The 7,500-nt window shown below is 37.0% G+C and overlaps 1 protein-coding gene across 1 annotated transcript in view; it reads right to left on the reverse strand.

Annotated features, from left to right (window-relative positions):
* LOC113805696 (zwei Ig domain protein zig-8) overlaps window positions 1-7,500 on the reverse strand; it is a 62,875-nt gene that overhangs the window by 11,047 nt on the left and 44,328 nt on the right. The gene's annotated exons all lie outside the window — the stretch shown is intronic.

Here is a 7,500-nt window from a genome sequence, read left to right on the forward strand (position 1 = left end):
GGTTGTTGGTGTGTGGGTGTGTTTTTGTTTGTTTATTTGTGTGGATGTGCTTGTTCGTTTGTTTATTTGTATGCATGTGTGCTTGTTTATTTGTGTGTGTGTGTTTGATTGTGTTTGTCTGTTTATGTGTGTTTGTATTTTTTTGTGTGTTCATTTGTTTGCTTTTTTATGTGTATGTGTTTGTTTGTGCGTTTTTTTGTGTGTTTGGATATTTAGGAGAAAGGGGAGGAAATCATATGTGTCTCGTCTCTATGACCATTTATTGAATTATTCCTACGTGTCTGTCATGTCTTGTTTAAAATGAGGTTATTGTGGGCGCAGTGCATTCATGTGTGTGTGTGTGTGTGTCTGTGCATGTGCGTGTGTATGTGTGTGTGTGCGTGTGTATGTGTTGTGTGTGTGTGCGCGTGCGTGTTCGTGTGCGTGGGAGCCAACACCGACTTGCGTGTGGGTGTCTGACTCCAAGCTCACCCACACTTCGATTGCACCGATATTCCGTATCAAATATTGGTATTGATGAAATTCTTGTCGATATTGCCGATACTTGAAAGTTTTGGCGCCGCACAGAGTCGTATTAATAGCGGGAAGTTAATATCTAAAGCTGAGGTGTTCGGAGGTGCAATCTGAGAAGGACTCGTGACACTGGCGAATGTTAAATAAGGTTAGCGAAAGATCCCCGTTTTCTGTGCGTGGCTGTTGGTACGGGGAAGGCTGGATCAGTAGCAACTCGAGGTGTCATGGCGTCCTACGGGGCTATTTTGATGATTGTTCAGTGAAAATATAACCATTAAAATCATTATTTTCCATCCTTTAAGAAAATTGAAAAGACCAAAATGATCGACCATATTCACAAAGCATCCGTAACTTTTATGACGTCATCAAAATAAAGCCCATGTGCTTAAAAAAAAAACAAAAAAACTAGAATCAGACGCCATGACACCTCCTCGAGTTGCTAATGATCTAGCCTTCCTCCTGTTGGTACACCTGATTTGCGAAAGGCCCCCGTTTTCTATGCGTCGCTGTTGGTACACCTGCTTTGCGCCTGGCGATGTTTTTTTTTCCCTTTCTTTTTTTGTAATACTATGGCGATTAAAAGAACAAAGTGGAAGAGCAGGTTGGTTTATGGGGATAATTGATCATCTGGGTGAACTTGATTAGTAATTACGGGAATCGATGGTTTATTAATTTCAGTCTGGATTGACGACCGGCGCGGGAGAAATCCGGTTGGAATCCACATACACACACGCACACACACAGGCCATCGACAAACAAGTATTTCATGTTCGTCTCTTTGAATTTCCACACACACATACACAGTGTATATATATATATGAGACAATTACACAGGGAGGTTTGTGATAAAAAGATAAATAAGTGTTAATATTCATAATAACTGATGGCAACAATAATAATAATGACAAAAAAAAAAAAAAATACTAGCAACACTATTAATCATAATAGTAAATCAAAAATAATTATAGCAGCAATAATAACTGACAGTAATGAGCGATAATTCCAATAATAATAAAAAATGATAATATTGATAAAAAATGATATTAACCTATATCAACATACGACGAAATACTTAGAAAAGCAGAAAAGTCGCGATAATTTAAGACAGTTATCCCCACTGTCACTGAATTCCAAAATGAAAATAAAACATTTAATTCTCAAATGTACATTACTCTGCGTAACACGTAATGCAACGGAACTCGAAAGAGAAAAATATATATCCCGCTTATTATATAAAGAACACACATATTAAGATAAAAGCTTCATATAATTTCTGCGAAACAATATTCTTCTTCCCTTTACTGAAAATGGGAAACCGTAATGTTCCTTTTAGTGGATTCATGCACTATTCACTAAGCTTTTAAGAGCTTGAGGGAGAAATGAGGAGGGGGAGAGAGAGAGAGAGAGAGAGAGAGAGAGAGAGAGAGAGAGAGAGAGAGAGAGAGAGAGAGAGAGAGAGAGAGAGAGAGAGAGAGAGAGAGAGAGGAAAGAGATTTTTTCCGTATTTTCATATTACTTCACGTACGTGAGGGTGACTGGGGTGACTGAGGCAGAAAGATAGACAGACAGACAATAAGGCAAACACAGAGAAAGTGAAAAACAGACAGCATGGGAAAGAGGAAGAGGGGTAGAGCAAGAGAAAGTGGAAGAGGGATAAAGCAAGAAAAAGAGAAAGAGAGACAGCAAGAAAAAGAAGGAGAGGGATAGAGCAAGAGAAAGAGAAAGAGAGAGCAAGAGAGAAAGGAAGAGGGATCAAGCAAGAGAAAGAGAAAAAGGGATAGAGAAAGAGAAAGAGACAGCAAGAGAAAGAGGAGGAGAGATAGAGCAAGAGAAAGAGAAAGTGAGATAGAGCAAGAGACAGAGACAGAAAAAGAGAAAGAGAGCAAGAGAAAGAGAAATAGAGACAGCAAGGGAAAGAGGAAGAGAGATAGAGAAAGAGACAGAGAGACAGAGAGATAAAGAGAAAGAGAGCAAGAGAAAGAGAAAGAGGAAGAGAGATAGAGCAAGAGAAAGAGAGACAGAGAGATAAAGAGAAAGAGAGCAAAAGAAAGAGAAAGAGGAAGAGAGATAGAGCAAGAGACAAGGAGACAGAGAGATACAGAGAAAGAGAGCAAAAAGAGAGAGACAATCCAACACATTCAACGCTGCTCGAACGAACGGTCCCTCCAAATGCCACCGATTTCATATGTAGGCCTATGGTTCATAAATAAAACCCAAAGAATCTCTAAAAATAGAAACCTCCCTCCAGCCATTCCCGCCCCCTCAAAAAAAAAAAAAAAAAAAAAAATATATATATATGAATAAAAGAAGAAGAAGAAAAAGGACACCATCAAAGAAACATCAAAGAAAACCAAATTTCCGTGACCGATCTCGGAAAATGGAATCGAACAGCCCGCCAGCTTTATGAATAAAAAAGTAGACACCTATTGCATCTTAAGAAACATATCCGTCAGTTTCAATACTTTCAGCTGCAAAAAGAGGAGGGAGGGAATTTGGAGAGTATAGAGGCGTAGAAAACGGAGGAAGAAATCGGTGAAACAAACAAACAAAAAAAGTTGATGTAGTGTATGATAGTGATATTAATTTTCATTACTGTTGTTGTTGTTAATGTTATTGTCATCATCTTCATGGTTGTTTATTATCGGTATGGTCATAGATATTGTCATGATTATTGTTATTATTGCTAACATTATCATCATTGTATTATTATTTCTGTTATTACCATTATCATTATCATCGTCATTATCCTTATTTCCATTATCCTTATCATCATCATCGTCATCATCATCACCATCAATATCATCATTATCTATAAATCTTTAATCTCTATCAATCGCTATCATTACCTTTATCATTATCAAAATTCCTACAATCATTACAATCATCATAATATCTAAAATAGAGGAACTGAGAGATAAAATTAAGATCAAATGTCCAAATTGCACAAAATGGCCCAGACCCTCAACGTCTGTTAGCTCTCGCTCATAACAATCATTTTCAAGTTCTGAATAGTGATTCGCCAGTTCTCATTTTCACCCGAAAACCCTCTTAACCGACTTCCTACAGCTTACTCTTGCCTCAACAGTCTCTTCGCCCATTCTCCATTCTTTCACTTCCATGCACCGAGAACCGTGAAGTGATTTGTAATTGCGTCTGGTTCGGAACGACTTGGAATGTCTGATTTTGAAACGAGAAAAAAAAAGAAAAAAAAAAAAAAGGTTGCAAGGGTATTTGACGGTGTAAATGACCCTCTCGTTGGCACTTTTATCTTTTTTTCTTTTCGTTTCTGTTTCGTTCTTTCTTCTTTTATCGTGCTTTTGCCTCTTTCGTTATTATATCTCTTTCCCTCCATTTGTTTCCTATCATTTCTGTGTGTCTGTCTGTCTCTCTCTTTCTCTCTCTACCTCATTTTGCCCCTTCTATCTCCCTCCTTCCCTCCGTCTGCCTCTCCTTCCCTCCCTCCCTCTCTCCCTCCTTCAACATCCTTCCACCCTTCCTTTCTTTCTCCTTAGCCTCTCCCTCCCTTTATCCCTCCATCACTCGAACCTCTCCCTACCTCCTTCCTTCCTTCCTTCCTGCCAGACATCCCTTTACTCAATAACCTTAAAGTACTCCCACTTCCCTAAAAAAATAAAATATAAAGTAGGCTATACAAACCACTCACAATTTTTTAAAATAGAGTAACGGGTAAAAAAAGAAGAAAAATGGCTACTTTGGACTAGTCAGGGAAGCCGTACATCTCACTATTTTTAACTTTTCTCTTTTTTTCTCTATCCTTTTCTCCTTTTTTTCACTATTTTTAACTTTTCTTTTTTTTCTTACCGTATTCTCTATCCTTTTCTCATTTATTTTTCTTTTCCCTTTTATCTCTCTCTCTCTCTCCTTTTTTTTCTTTCTCTTTTTTCCGCGGAGACTCTTATATCAAAGACTTTATCTAAGCGTCACAACTTCACGTGTTTCCCCCGAGTGCGTCCAGTAGATAAGATGTTATTTAACGTTCAATGACCATTATCACAGTGGATGTGTTTGCTTAATTTATGGCATGTTGAGTATATCTGCTGTTACTGTTATTATTGTTCTTTATTATTAATGTTATTGCTATCGTTGGAATTGTGATTATTATCATTACTGTTATCTTTATCATTTAAATTGTTATCATTATCGTCATCATCAGTATGATAATGATAACAATAATAATGATCTTTATTATCATCATTATCATTATTGTTATCATTATTATCATCATTATCGCTAACATTATCATACTTTTTATTAACATTTACAAAGACTGTAAACTTTAGCATTATCAATATCATATATGGTCATCACTTCCATTCCTATCTTTTTTTAAAGATTTTATGAAAAGATAAACAAAAAATCAGTTGCGGTTACCATCATTGTTGTTATTGTGATTGCTTTAGCTGTTATAATTGTGATTGTCATTACCATCGCCATCATTTCGGCCATGATAAATTATTGCAGTATCCTCAATTAAAATACGACAAAATAATATTACGAAAACTTCAATGATTCGATTTAGAGAAAATCCAATTCTCATTCACAGATTTTATCTTCAGTATCCCTCTCGAAGTTATCATCACCGTTATCAACATCCCCATTTTTTGTATTAATTTTCTTTTTCTCTTTTTATAATTAACCTTAATCTATCTTTTATATTTTCTCGTATTGTTATTCTTTTATCTCTTTATATCTGCATTCAATCATTTATAAGAAAAAAAACCCTCTCTGTTAGCCACTTTTTCCCGCCAGTTTTGTCTTATCGCGCAATCGTTTTTATCGTCTTTATCATCATCATCTCTCTTTCTTCTTCCTCCTCTTTTCATTTTTGTCCGAACTTTCTTCTGAATCAAATCATTCTGCGAGAATTAATTCGCTTGGTGATTTAAAGGCCTTGAGGGGAGGGGGGAGGAGGAGAAGGAAGAGGAGGACGAAGAAGAGAATGAGGAGGAAGAGAATGAGGAGGAAGAGAATGAGGAGGAAGAGAATGAGGAGGAAGAGAATGATGAGGAAGAGGATGAGGATAAGGATGAGGATGAGGGAGGGGGGGAGGAGGAGAGAGAGAGGAGGAGGAGGAGAAGGAGAAGGAGAAGGAAGAGGAGGAGGAAGAGTGGGGAGAGAAAGAGGAAAGGAAGGAGGAGGAGGAGAGGGATGAGGGATAGAAGGAAGGGAAGGAAGAGGAGCAGAAGGAGGAGGAAAAGGAGGAGGAGAAGGAGGAGGAGGAGGAGAAGGAGGAGAAGGAGAAGGAAGGTATAATTAACTAAATTCGCCGTAAAAAAGAAAAGAAAGAAAAAAGAAAAGAAAAAAATAACTAAAGAGAGCATACATATTTTTCTTTTTATTTCAATGTTTCATTTGTTTATTATGTAATTCCACTGGGTTTAGAGTTCTTTTTACAATTTACCTCGCCTTTGGAATTAATTCATATGATTATATTACTTATTTCTTAATTTACCATCACTTCTCTCGCCTTCAATACATATTCACTTGATTTTGTTTATCTAATTATTCGTTTACCATCTTCTGAGGCAGATATACACTAAGCAAGGTGAGGTTTGTAATTACTTGAAATATAACGATGTTCTTCGACTATGTTCCGTTTAACCAAACATCATATGCTCGAATTAATCTTAGAACAAAAATCATCTTTATGCATTTCATTCTTTTCTCATTTCGAGTCTTTGAAGACTTCAAATTTACATAGAGATTATGGTCTGGAATAATTATTGTCTTTATAACTGATATTAATTCATCAAGCTATTCATTTATCACTGCAAATATTAATTCGATCTCATCGTGTCGAACCAAATCAAGGTTTCGGTAGTAACTCACTACAGACAAGATATAGGCCTAGATGTAGCAGATACAGTGATCTACGTGTATTTAAGGAGCTACATCCAGCCAAGCAATACGTCTGGGTCCCTATCACGTCGACTTTAAAGACATTGGATCAACTAGCTTTAAGAGTATAGGTTTCGATGCCCTTAAATAAACAAAAGCAGCGAGATCCTTCTCCTTTTGAGCCAAATCGAAAGGGATTTGATCTTTGTTTACGAGATTTGATAGATATAAAAGAACATCACATCTTCTTTAAACACAATGAGACTATTTCCCTTAAGAGTAAAGGTTTCGATTCCCTTAAAATAAACAAAAGCCGTGAGATCCTTCTTCGCTGAAGCATACTTTTAAGGGGGATTCGATCTTCCTCAGTTAATAGTGATTATGGAATTTGATAGATCTGAATAACAATCTTCCGTAAAGAAATTGGATGAACTTCCCGTAAACGTATAGATTTCGATGCCCTTAAAATAAACAAAAGTATAGACACTTCTCTGTTGAAGCCTACTTTAAGAGGATCTAATCTTCCTCCATTAAGTGTGTTTACGAGATTTGATAACAAAAACGCTACGATCCAACTATTAATGCTTATCACTCATAAGGACCTTTTTTCATCTCTAAGACCTGATGATACTTTATCAAATATTAGATTCCATTATAGATGAAGTATGGGTAATCTCCCCCCTCAAAAAAAATGAAAAAAGGATTTCAAACATTCTCAGACGAAAAAAATCCTAAAATAATCCACTATTTTTTACTGCTACTTCACATGTGATAATCCAGATTTTTTAGCGTTTTATCCCTACGAGAAATGCGTTACTTAATAAAAGACTTATGAATATCCCGTAACAGTCTGATTGCAAAAAACTGTCAACGCGCCTGAGGGTATTAATCAGTTCATTTTCCAGCTATAATCCCTGTTAGTTGAACGAGAGTGAGAGAGAGAGAGAGAGAGAGAGAGAGAGAGAGAGAGAGAGAGAGAGAGAGAGAGAGAGAGAGAGAGAGAGAGAGAGAGAGAGAGAGAGCGAGAGAGAGCGAGAGAGAGCGAGAGAGAGCGAGAGCGAGAGAGAGCGAGAGCGAGAGCGAGAGAGAGAGAGAGAGAGAGAGAGAGAGAGAGAGAGAGAGAGAGAG

The sequence above is a fragment of the Penaeus vannamei genome, chromosome 19 (genome assembly GCF_042767895.1).
Source record: "Penaeus vannamei isolate JL-2024 chromosome 19, ASM4276789v1, whole genome shotgun sequence".
Classification (NCBI taxonomy): Eukaryota; Metazoa; Arthropoda; class Malacostraca; order Decapoda; family Penaeidae; genus Penaeus; species Penaeus vannamei.